The 22,717-nt window shown below is 38.7% G+C and overlaps 2 long non-coding RNA genes across 2 annotated transcripts in view; both read right to left on the bottom strand.

Annotated features, from left to right (window-relative positions):
• Nucleotides 1–22,717, bottom strand: part of LOC141282409 (uncharacterized) — a 45,879-nt gene that overhangs the window by 15,128 nt on the left and 8,034 nt on the right. The gene's annotated exons all lie outside the window — the stretch shown is intronic.
• Nucleotides 18,115–22,007, bottom strand: LOC141282379 (uncharacterized). The gene is made up of 2 exons (XR_012336971.1): nt 18,328–22,007; nt 18,115–18,282 (listed from the first exon to the last, which is right to left on the bottom strand). It is a non-coding gene; the product is annotated as an uncharacterized lncRNA (long non-coding RNA).

Here is a 22,717-nt window from a genome sequence, read left to right as displayed (position 1 = left end):
AATGTTGAACAAGATTTAAATCTCAATTTAAATGATTAGCAATAGGTCACTCTGAAATATTTGGCAATCATTTTCCTACTTGAAATATTTACAGAGGGTTGGCCGGGATTTAATATGGTACGTTAAACTTGTAATCATCTTTGATTGAATAACTTTCCAAGTAGCTTGCTCAGCATATGGTGCCTCTAAACCTCTCCCAAAGTAAGTCTGTCACAAGGCATTTCAGAGTATCTCTTCAGGCATGCGGTTCTTATAAAGGACCACGTGCTTCTTCGACCAGATAGAATTTGAATCATTTATGAAATCAGTTAATTTCCATCGGGATAATGTGTACAGAGGCTTTGGACAGATGTCATTACTTAAGCTGATTCGGCTTTCGGAGATTTCCACGTGTGCTATCGAATGGAACTGTTCAGTTCCAGCTAAAAGCAGGTGTTGGAAGACGGCTTGCTGAAAGTTTGGAAAGTGATGTGAGGATGAAGGCGCTCTCTACTTTAACTCGGAGAATGATTCACACTTCAACGGAAACCTCTTGAACATAATCCCCTGTAACACCATCACAGAGGTCAAAATCTAGCAGTGGTTTGAGGAGAGTTAATGTTTCAGGTGCGACTAGTTTATCACTCACCACAGTGGGTACACTGTTAAAAATTTCTGTAGAAGTTACAGTTTTACTGGCAGCTATTTGGCAGTACCTTTTTTAATTATTTTATTTATTTATTCACTTTAAATTTATTTATTTAAATTTATATTATTTACTGCCAACAGTTTGTTCAAAGTTAAATGAATATTTAACATTACCAAGTCTTTGTCTTTACAGAATAAAACTAAAATAACAGCCTCATGCAAAGCATTCTGGAAACCAAAATCTGAAGGAAAAAACAGAAAAGGTTGATGAGGATTTCTGGTTCCCAGAATTATTTGCATGAGGAGAATAGAAGTTTGACTACCACTTATTTTTTATTTATTTTAGAATCTATATAAGAACAATACTCATGTTGTCCATTTTAGATAAGGGATATACGTGTTTTATGGATGTGACAAAGTTTTGGGGAGATAGCACACTTCGTAGGAATTCTGTAAATTAAAATGCACAACCAAAAGCAAAAATTCCAATAATTAACAAGGGACAGCTCTTCAAAAGAACAAATAATATATATTTTATTTTAACTTTCAGGTGTGCATTTCAGATAAAAGTTGATAGAAGTTTGAACTACGTGCTCTTAAAGAATTAGTCTATTTTCTTAAAAAATCCAGATAATTTACTCACCATCCAAAATGTTGATGTCTTTCTTTGTTCAGTCAAGAAGAAATTATGTTTTTTGAGGAAAACATTCCAGGATTTTTCTCATTTTAATAGACTTTAATGGACCCCAAAACTAAACAGTTTTCAAAGGACTCTAAACGATCCAAAACGAGGCATAAGGGTCTGATCTAGCGAAACTATTGTCATTTTTGGCTAGAAATTTTCTTTAACCACAACTTCTCGTCTTCCTCGGGTCCTATGACACGCCAGCGCGACCTCACGTAATTGCGTAATGACGTAGAAAGGTCATGTGTTACATATATGAAACGCACATTTGTGGACCATTTTAAACAATAAACTGACACAAAGACATTAATTAGTATCATTCGACATACAACAACGTCAAAACGGTCCTCTTGCTCCACAATTGTAAACACTGGGGCATAGTTTTGCATACGTCACCCGTGATCTCTTGATGTGATGACGTATTACGTGAGGTCGTGCTGGTGCGTCACAGGACCAGAGGAAGACAAGAAGTTGTGGTTTAAAAGTGCATATTTTTGTATTTTTCTTGCCAAAAAAGACAATCGTTTCACTAGATAAGACCCTAATGTCTCGTTTGGGATCATTTAGAGTCCTTTGAAACTGCCATTTTAAACTGCATTAAAACTGTTAAGTGTTGGGGTCCATTAAAGTCTACTAAAATGAGAAAAATCCTGGAATGTTTTCCTTTAAAAAACATAATTTCTTCTCGACTGAACAAAGAAAGACATCAACATTTTGGATTACATGGTGGTGAGTAAATTATCTGGATTTTTTTTTAGAAAATTGACTAATACTTTAAAGGAGGAGTTTGTTAGCGGTCATGAGTGAGGTGTAATCAATGTGACATCACATGTTTTGTGTGATTGTTGCAGTTTAAAGAAGATTACACCAAGAAGAATAGATGGATTTGTATAATAACATGATGTTTCTGCACAAACACTGGCGACTCATTTTCTGCTAGAAACACATTTAAAAGTGCATTTTCTAGGTTGGGGGACTTCACCCTTGAACAAACTGTTGCCAGTAGAAAACAAATTTAAATCTACAGTAAATTATTGACAAAAAGATTCATAAAAGCAAGAAGGTCCCCAGTTCGAGCCCCAGCTAGGTCAGATGGCCTTTGTGTGTGTTTGCATGTTTTTCCTATCAGTGTGGGTTTGCTCCAGGTAAACCGGTTTCCTCCCACAAGCCAAAAACGTGCAAGTTAGGTGAATTGGAGATAACAAATTGCTCCTCCCCCAACCTGTGTATATGAATTAACTTGTGTATGGATTAACCCGTTCTAGCAGTAAATAGCCATTGATGCAAGAATGGCATGAATAATCAATAAATAAAAACTGTAAGATATGAGAACTAAAGCAACATGCATCGCGCTGACTTGAAACAACTTGAAATGCAATGTGAGCAGCAGATTATCAGAAACTGAAATTGTAAGAGACAAGGTCATTTTTCATACTCTGCTTAGTATCACAACACTCATCGCAACAAGTTTGCTATCACATCCCATTAAATTTAATACTGGTTTAAAATTGGCAAGGCATGATACTGTTGTTATTAATAATACTGCATTATTCTATCAATGATCACAGTTTCTAATGAATGGAAATTATGGGGAATTCAAATACTGTGTTAGTCTGGGCAGTCCAAACAAATACAACGTTTCTAATGAATCTCAATATATTTGATAGTCTTAGGGAAACAAGCCCCAAGAGAAAGACTTTGATATGTATTTTGCCATATTTAAACTGTCAAAGCCCAAATCCTGTCACTGTTTATTAAGATAACACTTTTTGCGATCCGATAATGAGACAGGTTGAGTTACACTCTTTCAACAATTCCTAGATTTTCACCCTCATGGGGAAACAGCAGAATATGTTCAAGTGTTAAGGATTTACACACAGTCCAAAGTAACATTTTTGTGTGATTTAAAGGATGATTCATGTTAATGAATCATAAAGGCTTTATTAGTTTTAATGATTTGGAAAAAAAAACGAAAATTCTGTTTTCATTTAGTCACTCAATATCATGCTCCACCAAACCTGTATGACGTTCTACCATATGGAACGCAAAAGGAGATTGATGAAGGATGCGAGGATGGCAATTGTGGCTGTCGAGATTGCGTTGAAAGATTCACACTAAAAATAGTGAACATGTGAGCTATATTTCAAGTTTGTGTGAGAAAAATGTTAAAAGCTGCTATATTACTAACACATATGATAATGTGTTTGTTAGCATAAAAGCAGATGCAGTACAGAATCTAAAACAGAGGGAGATGAAAAACTGTCAGCAGGCCAGGTTGTTAAAATGTGCTAATTGCAGTTAGCCATGAATTTATTCTCAAGTGTCTATCAGTAGGGGATTACTAAAATAAAGTGAATACTATTTAAGTGGTCATGGCTCTATGTTAACTTAAGGCAACAGACAGTGTCTTCCTTGATATTTGCAGAGTAAATGGAGTATATGATCCCCTTTTGCGTTACAAATCCATTTTGCTATATTTATTGCCTAATAATGTTCGCATTTTGGAGAGGTGACACTGCAGGCAACTTTCGAGCTCCAAATATCTGACTGTCAAGTCGCCAAACTAGAGTAAGACTCTGCCAGCACATCATAATCTAATAGTTTGACAACAGGGTGTGGCGCTGTGCTATTTCCAGTTAATTGGCATTTGGGTTATATAAAGGGATTTGAATTGCAGCTGGCGGTGGTGTTGATTCAGTGCTAGGTCTGATTAAATATTGCAGCCTCCTGTCAGATGCAGTTGGGCTGGCATCAGTTATCTATGCGATATGCGCCTTTTGGGCGGCCCTCCTTACTTCCATCTGCCATTTCCATTCATGCCAGTGGGTTTATTTTACTCATGCTTCTGTTGTTGTTGCAGCTCGGTTATGTTTAATTCGTTTATTGTTGTAAACATACAGTACATTGTCTAGAAATGGCCATATAGAGTATTTGGTGGGTGGCCATTTGAAAACAAGGCAGGCGAATGGTTGCAAACAGAGGGGAATCAGACGACTATGCCGATTTATCTAGGGGAAGAATTAAATCCCTGATTTGTGGAATGATAAATCTGTTAATTGCTATCTCTTGTTTTTAAACACTACGGGACTAAAAGCCAACAAGATGAAGCACAAAATTGGGACTACCACTTGAAAATCCAGTGTTCAATTTTTATTTTATTATGTCAACTAAATTAAGTTTTTATTTAAAACAACCCTTATACTGTACAATAATTTTGACCATTACTGTGTTTAAAATTATGTGTTACACATGGATTATGAGCCATTCCAGCGTTTTGGATGTGACATTTTTAGTAAAAATATAATCGAGTTTCTAAAGGAATGTATTTATTACCAATATATTGAACATATATTGAAATATCTGTTTATGGGCTCTATCTTACACCCGGCGCAATGCAGCGCAGAGCGCGACGCAAGTGTATTTTGCTAGTTTCGACCCGGCGCAATTATAATTTTCACGTTTAGCGCCACGTTGTTTTAATAGCAAATGCATTTGCGCCCATGTTTTCGCTCATGGGCGTTCTGATCTAAAAACGAGGTGTGTTCAGGCGCCTGGTTGGCGCGTTGCTATTTTGAGGCAACTAAAAAGACTACGCCATTGACCAACAAAAACCTGCTCTAAAGTCTAAAGTCAATGGTGCAATATGTTTTTGTTATTTAAAGAGTGCGTTAGAAATATGCGCTATATAAACGGGACGACAACGCAGGTTTTCTTATCACATATGAATGCTCAGCAGCACAAAAATGCTTTTAAATATAAAAAGATTAAAGGATTGAATGTAAAAGATTATTATTGAATCTCTTGGACATAAATGAGGACTAATTATGAGACGTTAGAAGGCGCAAAGAGCTGCTTCATCTGTAGCCTGGTAAGTAAATAAATGCTTTGCTTTAAACAAATGCATCTGTTTTTAAATGTTTTTTTAAATGCTACCTCACGGATTTATTGTATATGATGACTCTGTACCTGTGGATATGGTGAAGTGAGAGACATTTTAAGTAATGCTTAAAAAAACTCTTTGCTTAAAAAAAACACTGTCCAAGTGCTGAAACGTGCGGAGAGCCGTTTGTAAATTCTTTATCTCCTGTTTGTTACAAATAAAGTATTTTTAGAGTACAAACCTTTTCTTACATACTTGTAAATTATTTTTTATGATATTGGATAGCCATACATTTAAAGCAATTAAAAGCCTGCTTTTTTAATTGCATGACTAAAAGAAAACGGGTTTTAAAGGTTTTAATAAAAAAATAACAATTTCAATACAAGTGAAAAACAACACAATTATTTTACATTAATCGTAAACTGGGGATCTTCTTCCTCCGCTTAGTTTTTCAGTTTACAAAGTTCGTCATTTAAATAGGGATTAGACATAGCGCCAGCGCAACTGGCTTTTAAAGAGGATGAGAGCTGGGACTCTCATTGGTTTATTGCATGTTACGGCCAAAATAATCCCATTACTCATTAAAAAAATAGGACCAACCCTTTTCGACCATGCGTTCGGCGTACAAACCATTTTTCCTGTAGTTAAATTAGCAAAAGTGGATTCGGACACGCCCATTAAGACGTTGCGCTGAGCGCTTTAGACAATGCGCTTAGATCGTTAAAGTAGGGCACTATATTTTCCTACAGCCCATCCTCACCCCATGGCGTCAATATTTGACGCCACTTGACCATGCGTCAATATGTTACGCGGAGGGTATACCCTTCGCGTCATTTTTTGACGAACTGGGGACTTCAATACTATTGAGTCCGTTGCATTCTCTTTCCTATTTTCGTACCATTTTCTTACCATTTTCGCGTCGGTTTAGGGTTAGATTTACATAATGACATCCCTACCCAAACCTATCCCTAACCCCAATGTCAGGCGACAACTGTTTAATTTCGCGTACCTAATAGTATTGAAGTCCCCAGTTCGTCAAAAAATGACGCGAAGGGTATACCCTCCGCGTAACATATTGACGCATGGTCAAGTGGCGTCAAATATTGACGCCATGGGATGAGGATGTGTTGTTTCCTAAACCCCTGATTATATAATCCATAAAGTTTTCTATTTTAGATAAGGAATATAACGTTTTTTATGGATTTGATGAAGTTTTTGGGAGACAGCACACTTTGTAGGAATTCTGTGAATTAAAATGCACAAACCAGAAGCAATAATACCCAAAAAAATTAAGAAGGGACACCTCTCTTTAAAGAACAAATAATATATTTTTATTTTAACTTTCATGTGCGCATTTAAGAGGAAGAAACAACGTTATTGATGTAACATTTCTCTGTTATGGATGTGAAAATTCTGCAATCTGCACTTAACCATCTATAAAAAATAATAAAAAAAAGTTTGAAAACTTAAACAGAGACCATGCATTGGTATTTAAGCCACTAAGGGTCAGATTTAGGTGCAAATTAAGTATCACAGGCAAAAAACTGCTAAGGGCAGTGAAAATTAGCGCATGTTCGCAAATAAGCAGAGCACATTTTGGAAACCCAACATGGACTGAAACACTCTAAAACAGATGGGTTATTTTTAAGCCATGTTGAGTAGATATTGGACAGAACACACCGTTGGGTTAAAATTAACCCAATGCTGGGTTGTTTTAACCCAACTGCTGAGTTATTATAACCCATGGTGACATTACAACAACCCAAGATTGGATGATTTTAACCCAGCATCTGTTCTGTCCAGGCCTGGTTCCATGGGGGGCCAGAGTGGGCCTGGCCCACCCAATCAGAGACTTGGCCCACCCTGGCCCCACACCACATAACAGCCAATCTTTTGGCCAAAAAATCTGTAATGTTATACTATATTAATAGTAACAGCATTTCAGATAAAATTAATATTTTTAGTTTGTTTTAGTTGATGTAAATATTTATTTTAAATAAATTGCCCTTTTTATCAAATCTAAAGTTACTTTATTGATACAAGACCTGTTAAACGCTCAAATAAAATTACAAATGTAAAAAACATGTTAACCATTTTATATATATATAAAAGCATTAAAGAACCCCCCCCCAATCCGACCGGCCCACCTGGAATATGACTTGGCCCACCTTTCATCTCATAACTGGAGCTGGGCCTGGTTCTGTCCAATATTTACCCATTATGGGTTAAAAATAACCCAGCCCCTTTTTTTAGAGTGAAGCTTTCAGGCGATTTGGGAATATTATATGCTCATGCACTATTTTCATCAGTATGACTTCAGTACCACGGACTACGCAGGTAAAAGTGCAGACTGTGAAATCCCAGCTAACGAAGACTGAAAAAACACGGAGGACAAAAAATGAAGGGTTGCAAGAAGTTTTGAAACACCTAGTATTGCGTGACTCCTCGTAGTTGGGGGCTCCAAGATGTCGTTTTTTTCCTCAAGCAAATTAAAAATAGCATGGCTTGGCAAACAATATTTTTTGATAATTTTCTTCTGGGCTTCCAAATAAATTGATACCTGTGGAAAAAAATCATCTCCCTTCTACCATGCGCTCTCTGATCTCTGCGATGCCTCCTAGTAGCAAAAATTGCAGTCATTTCAAGAGCAAAATGGTTTAAGAAATGCTTTTTTTCGCATTAAATAGGGCCACAATTACGAGTAACTTCACAAGTGCAAACCTTACACTGTATCTTACCCAACCTAACACAACTTAGGTTTGCAAGTCAATTAAAACCTACTATTTTAAGTTTTGACACAAAATTATTTGTTGATTTTACATAATTTTTAAAGTGTAGTAAAAAAGTGTTTCATTTAAATACTCTCCTACTAGTCTGACAGGGAGCTCATATACAAATATATACAGTACTGTATGCAATAAGGTCAGTCACAAAAATAACTAGGCCATTTACACCTTTACAGTGCTAATTATCCATTGTGCGTCTTTAGTAAATCCCGACAGACCAAAATGATGGTTTGCGCTGGTGCAAAATATAATTGAAGATTTTGTTAACTGATTAGCCTGCAAGTAGCCAACACCCAATGCAACTTATTCATACTCACAGCATTCCCTAATGTTGGGATCCTAGACTCATTAGTTCAGACAGACTCTCCAATACATACAAAAAGTCATTAGTTAGCTTGTTACAACACAAAATGTACCTATTCATTTATCTGCTATGTCATGTAATATTAACCAATAATTGTATTATAGTTTACATAGGAAAATATACAGTATTAGGCTAAAATGCATACAGTATACTGTGGATTAAAATAATGTACTTAAATTTTCTATACTGTAAGACTACAATCAATTTAGACAGTTCATGCATTTGTAAAAAATATTTATGAAACGTTTATATGAAGAATATTTTTTCATTTAAGTACAATTTGTTACAACCTGACAGCCAAGGAAGCAGAATTATACACTAAAAAGGGCAAAACTCTTTTACATCAGGATGATTTAATATAACACGAAAGGGGAAAAAATGCTTAAACCTGTTCTAGCTAAGCAAGTACAAAATGTACAGCTAGCTAACAAAGCACAAATGTATGAAATGCGTCAACCTTGTCTAGCTAATGAAGCACAATTTGTAAGATTTCAAGGAGAAGAAACGTAGATATAAATAAAATAAAATGTCACAAATAATTGATTTATGCCTCTAGAATCTACACAATCTGACATAATCTTGGCAAGTGGGAGATTTATTTCTTTATTTCTGCAGAAAGAAAGAAAGAAGGCGTATCAAAGGAGGGTTAAAACCCTTGATCTTTTCAAGTACACTCAGTTCTCGAGGGTAAAAGATGCGCCTTGATATGGTTTTGTTGCTTTGCTCTGTACTATGAATGTTTGAAAGAACCGTCCCCTTTTTGTGGGTGGTGTACAACACCTGTAAAATACAACACAATGAGATGACTTGTGTTGAGATCAAAGCTCATAATTTCACAGAGATTTCTTTGACAGGGTTTGAGTGTTTATCTAACTTCTAGTCTACTTTATTGACTTGGATGTTGATGCTGATGCATGGGCTAAAAAATTGACTGGAGCAGAGGGTATACTGTAATATGAACAAGATGTGAGATTAAAACACCCTGATCTGCAACGTCTCATTGGATTTGGAATTTCAAATACTTTCTATTCCATCATTTCTGGCCTTGGTTATTCCCAATTCCTTATTGAGTCAAATGTGGTTAAGCCTGAAAACAAGCTGCCATATTATTTTCTACAGTTGGACTCCTTTATTTGTATCACTCTGCTGCCCATGCTGCCGTGTCCATCCGCTCAAGCGTAAATTTGACTGACAAGGTCTTACATGTAAATCATGCTGAGGTTTCAGTAAACAGACGGTGCATTTTAATAACCTACAGGGGTGAAAGCACTGCTAAACGCTCAAAGATTAGACTAACCGGTCCTTTAAGTCTGGTGATCTCCCAAACCGGCCTGTCAGATAAGAAAGCTGCAGTTGTCATGTTTAGAGTTCACAAAACTGAGAAGAGACAAATCCTTACAGAAAGAAAAATACAGCTATCAATGGCAGAAAGATTTCTGTGAACTGTTTTTCACATGTCCCGCTCTCTGATAGACCAAACAAGGCCTGTCATGCAGGATAAGGAGGGATTTTTCTCCTCTTGAAACCTCAGCGTTTTTAGATAAAATATCTTTCAGGCGGCGAGGACATTTTCAGTGGCTAGGCTGTGGCATTAAAGAAAAACACTTTTGGCCTGAAAATATTTGGAGCAATTTATCATTCTATTGAATCGACCATCGTATTGCCACAGAGAACTTGGCAATAACCATGACTCCCACTCGCAATAACTCTATTCTTAAAAGACACATCCTGAAGTATGAAGCTCTACTTTTTCTGTCCTCTGAGAGTGTTTTTTGTGTCACCTGTTTTAGCACCACAGTGTGAACCTTCAAGAAAAGAACACAGATGTGAAATCTTTACTATCTCAATTGTTTTTCATACAGTAGATAGGGCTGATAGGGCTGAAAGAAAATGGAGAGCAAATGGAGGCATTACATAGGTTTTCTGCAGATCTTTCTCATGATAAAACACTAAGAAATAAAAAATTTCTCAAGTAGAGATTTAGAAAAAGTCTCAAAATTATCAACAACTGAGCCCCGAAAGACAATATTACTGAACATTTTAAAATAACTCATTATCACATTTTAAAGGGATAGTTCGGCCAAAAATGATATTAAACCCATGATTTACTCACCCCCAAGCTGTCAGAGTTGTATATGTCCATCGTTTTTCAGACAAGCACATTTTCGGATATTTTAGAAAATGTTTTAGATCTTTCAGTTGATTAAATGTAATGTTACGGGGTCCACGACCTTCAAGTCCAAAAAAGTGCGCCCATCCTTCACAAAATAAATCCAAACGGCTCCAGGATGATAAACAAAGGTCTTCTGAGGGTAATCCGCACGGTGTTGTTGTAGAAATATCCATATTTAAAACTTTATTAACGTAAATAAATACCTTCCGGTAGCGCCCCCATCTTAGTCGCGTCCGCATTCATGATGAGAGCTTACGCAGCCCACGGAGGCTACTCTGCTGCTGCTCTGTGCCCCCGCCCTCCGAATTTCTCATACGTCACTAAGAAAAGTGCGTACACTACGCTAATACTCTCTCCTGAATACAGAGGAGTCTAAGATGGCGGCGCTACCGGAAGTTATTTATTTACGTTAATAAAGTTTTAAATATGGATATTTCTACAACAACACCGCACGGATTACCCTCAGAAGACCTTTGTTTATCATCCTGGAGCCGTTTGGATTTAATTTGTGAACTTTTTTTGGACTTGAAGGCCGTGGACCCCGTAACATTACATTTAATCAACTGAAAGATCTAAAACATTTTCTAAAATATCCGAAAATGTGTTTGTCTGAAAAACGATGGACATATGCTACTCGGACAGCTTGGGGGTGAGTAAATCATGGGTTTAATATCATTTTTGGCCGAACTATCTTTTTAATATCTTTAGAGGTACACCAAAAGGAGCATTCTTTGCCAAACCTGAATAAATGAAAAACTAGGCTCTGACGCTCTAATGCAATCTCTGGAATCTTTTTCCGCGAAGGTATCACGAAACATTTTAGTGGTTTTGAAACCTTGACTGTTTAAAACCTCGGTATACCTTGAAACAGGTAACCGGCCCATGCCTATTTTTAACCCAGCGTTGGGTCAGAAAGGGACGAGCCCAGACACACTTAGGTTGTAATTTAACCTATGCCAGCTTGTTTCAACCCAAAATGCTGGGTTGTTTTAACCCTTTGTTGGGTGAAATACAGTATAAACATGTTCTGGGTTCATTTAACACAACAGCTGGGCTCGTTCCTTTTTGACCCAATGCTGGGTTGAAAATAACCAAGGAAACATGATAAAAACACCTTTTTTTTATTAGTTACCACTTTTTATTAGTTTCCACTAAGTCAGTATTGTATCTGGTCAGTTTTAAAAAGTAAATTCTTAATTTTACGCAAAATCCAATATCCGCCGTGTTATTCTGTCATCTTCTCTCCCTTTTTTTCCCAAATTGTGACAAACGCCAGTCCTCATTCTCTGAAGAATGCAATAAATCTGCTCAACAAATCACAGCGGACCATTCCATGCATTGTAAACAATAATGCTTTGTCTTATATATAATAGACAAATATATATAAAATAATTGTCTAATCTTAATATTTTAATGGGCAGATTAAGTAATTTATTGCGGTATCATGGTTTCAAAATATGGATATAATGAATTAAAATTAGTTTTTGCCTTTGCTGGCTAATCTCAAAGTATTGCAGAACCCTTGTTTGCTGGTAGGTGCCCCCCAAGCCAAAAGCAAAACTATGAATAAAAGCTAATGTATAAATGTAGCTTCGTTCACTTAACTGTTATTGTCATGTTTATTTTCCGAAAATAATTTTATGAGACAACATCTGAAACAAAGTTGATACTTAAATGAAACACAACTGAGAACTCCATTGAATCTCCAGAGCTATGAAAGATCTCTAAGCAATAAAATTTTCCACTGGGAAATCTCAAGCATAGTTTTTTGAGATGATGGAAAAGATTGATGTACAGCATTCAGTCAACACGGTCATTATATTTACACAACAGAACAGCCCACCAGTGGCGAGGTACTGGTCACGACTGAAAATACAGAACACACGTCTGAATGCTCTATTTGAGGGAAGCTCAATTAGGAAATGAAAACCCATCGCATCCTTATGACCAAAATCCATCATTCGATAACATCAGCACTTTTTTCTGATTTTATAGCAATATCCACCCATAGTGGAAGCTGTCGATGGTTTCTGATAACATCCTTCCAGGTCCAGCAAGCACTGATTTAATGTGTCCATCTGGCAAATAGAGTGTGTGTGTTCACAACCTCAACTATCCTGACACAGCATGAACCACAGCTGTAGCAATCAGGGGAATTTGAAGATGCAATTGCTGGAAATAATGAACCAATTAAAATGAAATGCCACTCATAAAAACAAAGTAATCTTTCAAGCAGTCCTTCATCATTTATTGAAGGAAAGCAGAGCTCTCGCTTTATTGGAGGGGTCATATCATGAAAAATCTAATTTTCCTTGATCTTTTGAAGTAAAACAGTTCAATGTGCCATGAAAAACACTTTCAAAAGAGTTAAAAAGCAGCATTTTGAAAGTAAGCAGAAAGAAATGTTTTTCTATAGCTGTGATTTTGTAACATAGCACATATTGTGCAAATCACTCCGCCCAAGTAGCAGTGCTTTGCCTTCTGAGAATATAGTTCCCAGTATGTATACGTTAAAAGATGGCTGTGTCTCATATGACCTTGTTATTTGTACACGGTGTGACTATACAAATCACAACACATAAATAGGAACATGTTTGTGGTATTTTGTCACTTATTTGGAGCAGTTTGCTAGCTGGAGCCATTCACTTCCAGTCTTTGTGCTAAGCTAAGCTAGCGGGGAATGCGTCAGAGTTACAGGACGCATGGAGATGAGAAAGGTATGTATGGACTTATCTAACTCTGGGGGATACGGTGAATAAGCTAAAATCACAAAATGTGGGCGTGTTCCTTTAAGAGTCTGATAAAAAAATAATTTACAAGAAAACATGTCAGACACACTATAAAAATACAGTTGCATCAAGCCATGGTTGGGTCAAATATAGACATTGTCTAAGTTCATTTTAATCACCAGTTGGGTTTTTACATATTTTATCCAACTATAGGCCAAACTATCTAAATTCTCTAGGGTATAAGATGTATATTTTGTGTTTAGCAGCTTATGGCACCAAGTCACACTAAAGCAGTGGAACTCAACCTTTTTCACTTCAAGGCGTCCTTGTTGTCCACAGCAATATTTGAAGCCCGCCACGCTTACTCGATTAAAAAAAATGGTGGAGATATACTGCACTAAAGTAATGAGGAAGTAGTATAAGAATAACATACAGAATAGTAATGTTCTGCAAAACATGATTTCTGAATCCCAAAGCTATATCTTTTAACAAGGTCCTTAACCCTAATAAGACCCTTGGGGTCAATTCTACCCCCAAACCACTTTTCTTTAGTTAAAAAACATGGTTCCCTTTATCTCAGTGGAATAAAATTTTGTGACTTTCCAGATTATCTGTCAAGATTCATATTAAAAAAAAACTGGGCTTGATTTGGTTGTTCTAAAAAGGCGTAAAAAATTCACTTAATTAGTCCCTTTGGGGATAAAAATTACCCCAATTGAAATGAATGGGAAATGCAATTATTTTTTCATTTTTATTTGTCAAAAAAAATCTATGCATCCAGAATAAATCTGAAAATTTCAACACAGAAAGGTACACACACACACACACACGGACACACACACACTTACATTCAGTCAAATTTCTGTGGCATTTTGTAAAAACAGACATTTCAAAATGCGTCAAAAACTACAAAAAATTTGACTTAATTTGAATATTTATTTTTAATGTTCTTTCTAATGTTTATATAAAAATTAATTCACAAAATGTATCAATAAAGTACTGATGTTGAGCAGTTGGCCACATTTAGTGAAATGAATGGGTCTCTATGGGCCCCTGCTGGTTGAAGTGATTAATTTCCTAAACTGTAACCATAAAACATTTTTTTTCTAAACACCAAATGGCTGAATTCAACACATAACATCTAGATCAAATTCTAAAAACAATTTAAATCAAATTTAGATCATAATTTATGTGAATTTTTCATAAATATTTTATATTTTTCAGGCAATCTAATGGTGTAGTTGAGGAAATTGAGTGGTTAATGGGTATAAAAGTACTTCATATCTCCCAAAACACAGCATTAATGTAAAGATGAGAAGTAAATGAAAAAAAAAATGATATATTATTTGTATCATTAAAAATTTATATATTTTTTGTAATCTCTCTTTTAATCTCTGGGGTCATTTTTACCCCCAAGGAACTATAATTCAATCTGAAATATTCTACATATTGCAGATTATTGATGAGATATTGGCAACTACAGTATATAAGGCCTTGCAAACCCTTAACCTACAGTACAGTAAGTAAGCACTGGTACACACTTCATGTAGGCTATTATGTAAAGAGGGCATTTATATTAAAGTCACACAGCAAAATGCCCTATTTATGTTATTCTATTAAATAAAGATTACTATTTCTAAACACATTTTAATACTTTTTTAAAAAAAATAGGGATAATACACTTTTAGACTTTAAATAATAGACATTTTCAATATTCAAGTGCTATAAATGTGTCCCCAGTGCTTTTACCAACCTAGAAAATGTGAAAAGGGTCAACCCAGTAACTTAGTTTTGGTAAACCATTTTCTGCAAGCATGTGAAAAAACAGGTCATCTAATTTTGTCTCCCTTGTGAACAATCCCGCTCCTTAATCTGCACTGTCCAACCACAGCACTGCCATTTAGTGCAGAGATCAGCTCAATTGCATTTTAAAGGACACACCCAAAAATGGCACATTTTTGCTCACACCTACAAAGTGGCAATTTTAACATAATAAATTATCTATATAGTATTTTGAGCTAAAACTTCACATATGTACTCTGGGGACACCAAAGATTTATTTTACATCTTTTTTTACATCAGTTCTGTAAAAAAAATTAAGATCTTGACTGCACATCATTCTAATAGTGGGATTTAAAGACAAAATGTCCATTAAATTATCAACTCACAGTCCAAATATGTCCAAAATTCAGATAAAAACTGTTATTATTTATTTATTTTTCAAATTTAAACTCACTAATTTGGGCTTCACAGTACACCTTGTTATTCTCAAAGCCGAAGCCCAACAAAAAACACATTGTGCAAACTTGTAACTGTAGGCATTTTCGAGGTCAGAACAAAATGTCCCAGGCTTAAGAATGTCAGCACAACTTAGACTTACGATACAATTTTACCAGTGCCTATTAAACTTAGAGTACTGCCTTACATTTAAAGGTGTACACTGAATCCTGCAAGAAGATTTAGCAGAGCATTTTGGGGGTCTTCAGTTATTAAGTAGAAACATGCAATTTGATTTAGAGTGATTAATGAAAGGACACTGAAATAATGTTAAATGAGAATGCTTCTCTCTGTAACAGAGATGGTTGAGAAGAGCAGAAGAACTCCACGGTTCAATGGTTTAAAATGATTAATGAGTTTCCCCTACAGTGGGCTCTCCTCGACAACACTATTTCGCCTGTGAAGACAAATTCCTGGATGTTCCTGCTGTGTCTGGTGGCTAAAATATTCAATGCGTTAACCCATCATTTAGGTTCATTGTGAAGCACATCACATAGTCGCATAGGCCCACAGCTGTACAAGCAAAAGAGTAATGTGTGTTTTCTGACTGTGTAAGAAGATAGAGATTTTATGGTTTCTATGAAACACTTTACATCATACCTGCTCTGAAATGCCAGGTGACTTTTTTCAACAAGAAGACCTCCTTCTTCATTCGAAATTTGCAGGACGTAATAAGCCACAAGAGAACTTTTAATGTTTTTTAATGAAATTGAATAGTGTGTAAAGCATTCATTTTTCCACACATTTTCTTTACATTTAAGTATAGTATTTGGCAGATGAGTTTATCCAAAGCAGCATACATTCATATAGGGGTGGGCGATATGACTAACATTTTATATCATGATAGGATTATCTTTATATTAGGGCTGGGCATAGATTAATCTAGATTAATCTCATACAAAATAAAAGTAATTTTTTGCATAATAAATGAGTTTGTAATAGGTGTAAATATTATGTATATTTAAACACACACACATACCTATATATACATTTAAGAAATGTTTTATTTAAATATCATTTTTTATCTATATATAATTTAAAATATATAAAAATATAAATAAATATATACACACATGTAAATGTTTCTTAAATACATACATGATTGTGTGTGTATTTATATATACATAATAATTACACACAGCACAAACTCAAACTGTTGTGCAAAAAAATACTTTTATTTTGTATGAGATTAATCTAGATTAATCTATGCCCAGCTCTACTTTATATATATATATTTATCTTTTAATAAGATTTTTATGTTATCAAAATATTTAATGGCATAGAATTTTTATAATTCTCACAAAAAAAAACTTATATAAGCATAAGAAACAAGATAAAACAAACAAAACTAAAGCTCACTAAAGATAAAGAGTCAGTAATGAAAGAATGATAATAAATAATAATGTATTTTATATATCTTATTAAAGGCAGAAATGTGATTTAGTCAAGAGCAGTGAGAGATTTTCATAAAAACATGAGTGACAGACAGGAGCAAAATTAGGTTACTTCCCCTTTAAGACCAAAGTCCAGATCCAATATACTTTTATATGCGTTTTCTCTTTCAGATGTTTACTTTCTCTATGGTCATGTTTATGAGGATACTTGCAAAGATGGGAATTTAAGGCCAAAATGCTTACAAGCTTAATGAGCAGCGAATGCTCGACTTGCACGCTCCACTCACACAAAAACAGCACGCCCATATAGCACTGTTGTTTGTGTTTCGATGGCTTGGTAACACCTGCTGTTCAATGGTAACAACAGGTGATTGGACGGCCATGTGAGAGCACCGGCTTTCAGCGAGAAAAAAATCTGCCAGCTGCTGGACTGTCTGCAAAACCACGGACCCTCCTAATGATGAAAATGACATCATGTGGATGGGGCGCGTATGCGGACATCCCTATTCCTTCGCAGAGTCCTGCACGGGTCCATTTTTGGAGACCCGCTCCCGCCCGTATCCTGCAAAGTTCAGCACCAGATCCGACCCGTCACCCGTGATAATATCAAAATTAAATCCGCACCCGCCCGGACGCGTTAATATTTGGCCCGTTACCCGACCCGTACCCGCATAAATCACACATGCTAAAATCATTCCAATTAAAGTGCTTTATTTATTATCTCGTACCTGTCTTAACTTTACAACAGCGTCATGAATATGAAACAGGCTAAAGTGCGCTTTGTTTTGCGCCATTAAAGTAGCCTACCATTGGCACAAATGGAACCTGATAACTAGGCTATACACAAATAGACCTATTAATAAAAAAAAAAAACAAGAAAAAAAAAACTACCAACACAACCCCTGCTGTGCTCCTAAGTCTCACCTCGAAATGCTTTCTAAGAGAAGACTTCAGCTTCCGGCTATCAACAGCAAAACTTTATGCAACTCCTCCAACGCTCGCTCCAACTAGGCTATGAGAAGAATCAACAAAGGTCGCGCACTGTCGCGGTGGTGACGTGATGGGTCAAATGTCATATTTTGCGCGTGTAATTGTCACAGGTAGGGGTGGACCCAGATGTAAATAAGGTCACGCCCCTTTCTCCACCTCGAGGAGATTCCCAAAGCCACCCCAATGACCAGACACACAAGGTAAGCATAAAATTAAAATATCCTTTATTAAATTACTTAAAAATATTAAATAGGGAAGGGGAAACGGGGGACTTAAAACAATGGCCACTCTAGGCTCTCCTCCACCACCACTGTATCTTCACACAGTCCATTCTCCTCATGTTCCTTCTCGTTTTCCGTTCTCTCCACAGGAGGCCACTAGGACACAAAGACACTGTTACTGAGACTTCGAGTATTTCTCACCGGCTCTGCTGTTTACAGCTTTCTGGGTAGGTATCACGTTCACAGTTTGTTCTTCTATTATTCACTCTCGTTCTGCTCTCTCTCCACAGGTGGCCGCTAGGACACAAAGACACTGTTACTGAGACTTCGAGTATCTCTCACCGGCTCTGCTGTTTACAGCTTTCTGGGTAGGTATCACGTTCACAGTTTGTTCTTCTATTATTCACTCTCGTTCTGCTCTCTCTCCACAGGTGGCCGCGGCTCTGCTGTTTACAGCTTTCTGGGTAAGTATGGTTCTTCTCTGTAAGTCAGCAGAGGGGCGAAGGTCACACACCACCTCACCGGGTCGAGCGCTGCCCTATCTCCAATGCCCGTAGGCCGATCGAATCCTGGACAGGGGCGCCCCTTTGTAGAGACCGCGGGGGCGGCGGACCCTTTCGCCTCTGACTCTGCGACAAAACAGACACAGGTAAATTTACACCACGAATATTTCCAATATTTACTCACGGTCACGGGCAGCTCTTAGTCTGCGTCCCTTCGTACTCCAAACAGCACACTACATATGGTAACAGTAGTTTCTGAGGTCGTTAGCCTCTCCGTCCTCTGCCCAGTGGAAGAAAATGGATGATGCGGGGCTTCGTCTACAAGACACACAGCAACCCGCAGCAAATACACAGCACCACTCCAACGTGAAAAGATTTATTACACAGTCTCACTCACCACACTATAAGTGCACCACAACAAGGGAAGCGCCCGGTGTCCTCCACTGCGCTTGGGCTACGGTAAGGCGATGGGAAATACGACCCCAATAAGTCTCGTTGCGGTGGCTGCTTGAATTTGTACTTCTAACGGCTCGCCCACCACACTCTTGTAGGGGTAGGGCCGCCCTCCTTCTCCTGGAGGTTTCCAATGGTTACACAAGTTAATTTTTGCCAGTTACTCCACACAAAAAGGGTATACTCACGGCGGATAGCCTTTATTTACGTTGTACCAGACGGTCAATTTTCTTCCTGCTTTACTCCTTCAGTATTGGTTAGAACAAAGTTCCTTCTTACCCATAGGACTTTCCTGTCTACTCCAGCAGGTCCACAATAAAGACTGCAACGAGAGAGAGAGAGAGAAACACAGACAGCCACCACGTCCAAAAATGAGCACAGCTCCGTTTCCCAGCACACACTAAGCACAGGCTTGACAGCACAATGCTCTCTTCGGGGTGCTCCTTTTCTCCACTCACGTATCGCCTTTCTTTCACCCCAGGCAGCTCCTGTCTTCTTTCCGCGCGCTTCAAGCGCAGCCCGGATCAACAGAGCCTGCGGGCTCTTCAAAAGGTACGTAGTTACCTCTCCTGCCCTAAGCAGAGGAGCTCTCCCCGTGTCAATCCCCCTCTCGTGCCCGAACTCCCGAACTGTGATCTAACTGTGCTTTATATACTCCTCTCTGTACTTCAGTCATCCAATTGCCCAGCGATCTCTTCAACTAGGCACAGCTGTGCCCAATCGGCTGATTACAGCCTCCGCGAATCTGCCGGATGTCCGGTGTTTCCGTTCTTCGGTCTGGGCGGAAACATCCGGGCGGAACCAAAGTTTCCCGACTTTTGGTTCCGCCCAAAAGATCGTCACCTTGTGACATCCTCCCCCGCCAATCCGTTCTCGTCCCGAGAACGCGTTGTTTAGGGACTGATAGGGTGTTGATGGGAGCTTTTCTTTAAAAAAAACGTGGTAGGCCATTGGGGGACCTTGGTCTCAACCCGAGGTGGACTGCCGACTACGCCAAATCTGTCACAGGTAGGGGTGGACCCAGATGTAAATAAGGTCACGCCCCTTTCTCCACCTCGAGGAGATTCCCAAAGCCACCCCAATGACCAGACACACAAGGTAAGCATAAAATTAAAATATCCTTTATTAAATTACTTAAAAATATTAAATAGGGAAGGGGAAACGGGGGACTTAAAACAATGGCCACTCTAGGCTCTCCTCCACCACCACTGTATCTTCACACAGTCCATTCTCCTCATGTTCCTTCTCGTTTTCCGTTCTCTCCACAGGAGGCCACTAGGACACAAAGACACTGTTACTGAGACTTCGAGTATTTCTCACCGGCTCTGCTGTTTACAGCTTTCTGGGTAGGTATCACGTTCACAGTTTGTTCTTCTATTATTCACTCTCGTTCTGCTCTCTCTCCACAGGTGGCCGCTAGGACACAAAGACACTGTTACTGAGACTTCGAGTATCTCTCACCGGCTCTGCTGTTTACAGCTTTCTGGGTAGGTATCACGTTCACAGTTTGTTCTTCTATTATTCACTCTCGTTCTGCTCTCTCTCCACAGGTGGCCGCGGCTCTGCTGTTTACAGCTTTCTGGGTAAGTATGGTTCTTCTCTGTAAGTCAGCAGAGGGGCGAAGGTCACACACCACCTCACCGGGTCGAGCGCTGCCCTATCTCCAATGCCCGTAGGCCGATCGAATCCTGGACAGGGGCGCCCCTTTGTAGAGACCGCGGGGGCGGCGGACCCTTTCGCCTCTGACTCTGCGACAAAACAGACACAGGTAAATTTACACCACGAATATTTCCAATATTTACTCACGGTCACGGGCAGCTCTTAGTCTGCGTCCCTTCGTACTCCAAACAGCACACTACATATGGTAACAGTAGTTTCTGAGGTCGTTAGCCTCTCCGTCCTCTGCCCAGTGGAAGAAAATGGATGATGCGGGGCTTCGTCTACAAGACACACAGCAACCCGCAGCAAATACACAGCACCACTCCAACGTGAAAAGATTTATTACACAGTCTCACTCACCACACTATAAGTGCACCACAACAAGGGAAGCGCCCGGTGTCCTCCACTGCGCTTGGGCTACGGTAAGGCGATGGGAAATACGACCCCAATAAGTCTCGTTGCGGTGGCTGCTTGAATTTGTACTTCTAACGGCTCGCCCACCACACTCTTGTAGGGGTAGGGCCGCCCTCCTTCTCCTGGAGGTTTCCAATGGTTACACAAGTTAATTTTTGCCAGTTACTCCACACAAAAAGGGTATACTCACGGCGGATAGCCTTTATTTACGTTGTACCAGACGGTCAATTTTCTTCCTGCTTTACTCCTTCAGTATTGGTTAGAACAAAGTTCCTTCTTACCCATAGGACTTTCCTGTCTACTCCAGCAGGTCCACAATAAAGACTGCAACGAGAGAGAGAGAGAGAAACACAGACAGCCACCACGTCCAAAAATGAGCACAGCTCCGTTTCCCAGCACACACTAAGCACAGGCTTGACAGCACAATGCTCTCTTCGGGGTGCTCCTTTTCTCCACTCACGTATCGCCTTTCTTTCACCCCAGGCAGCTCCTGTCTTCTTTCCGCGCGCTTCAAGCGCAGCCCGGATCAACAGAGCCTGCGGGCTCTTCAAAAGGTACGTAGTTACCTCTCCTGCCCTAAGCAGAGGAGCTCTCCCCGTGTCAATCCCCCTCTCGTGCCCGAACTCCCGAACTGTGATCTAACTGTGCTTTATATACTCCTCTCTGTACTTCAGTCATCCAATTGCCCAGCGATCTCTTCAACTAGGCACAGCTGTGCCCAATCGGCTGATTACAGCCTCCGCGAATCTGCCGGATGTCCGGTGTTTCCGTTCTTCGGTCTGGGCGGAAACATCCGGGCGGAACCAAAGTTTCCCGACTTTTGGTTCCGCCCAAAAGATCGTCACCTTGTGACATAATAGTAATTAGGACTAAAAATCGCTCGGCTGAAAAAAAAGGCGCGTTTAAATGTGTTGGTGTGCACATCCCTTAGACATACAAATTTGGCAAAAGCGCTACTTCCCGTCTGAAAGGAGTTAATTATCCGCCCGCTGCCCCGCCTGTGAATTTTAGGAATGTCACAATCCACCCGTTTTTAGACACTTTTATGCGGAAACCCGCAGGTACCCGACCCCTTGCAGGACTCTGTACCTTCGGCTTTAGAATCATTTGTTTAAAGTCTGCAGTGCCTAAATACGTGTACTAACGATAGAGACAATAGTCCAAAATCTCTACCGGTTGACAAATTTCTACTGGTTTATCGTATCAACCAGTTTATCGCCCACCCCTACTACAGTATATGCTTTATCAGTGCAGGCCCTCCTGGAAATCAAATCCAGGATTTGATTTTGACATTAAGCTACAGGAAAACTGAGAACGTTTACACACACAGGCTTACTCCAATTGTGCTTAATAAACTGATAACGTGTGAGGTCAGTTCTGAGCAGCACAGGTAGATATCTGCCCACGACTGCACTCTCAGACAAAAGGTATACAAGAAATTACACTTTTGTACCTAAAAGGTGCATACTGGTACCTCCGAGGTACACATTGATACCTTAGAGGTAGATAATGTTACCTAATGGTACATAATGATACCAAAATGATCTCTTTTGCTTTTTTTG

This window comes from Paramisgurnus dabryanus, chromosome 7 (genome assembly GCF_030506205.2).
Source record: "Paramisgurnus dabryanus chromosome 7, PD_genome_1.1, whole genome shotgun sequence".
In the NCBI taxonomy this organism is placed as follows: domain Eukaryota; kingdom Metazoa; phylum Chordata; class Actinopteri; order Cypriniformes; family Cobitidae; genus Paramisgurnus; species Paramisgurnus dabryanus.
The sequence above is the reverse complement of the archived record's forward strand: the minus strand, read 5'-3'. Positions and strand labels throughout refer to the sequence as shown.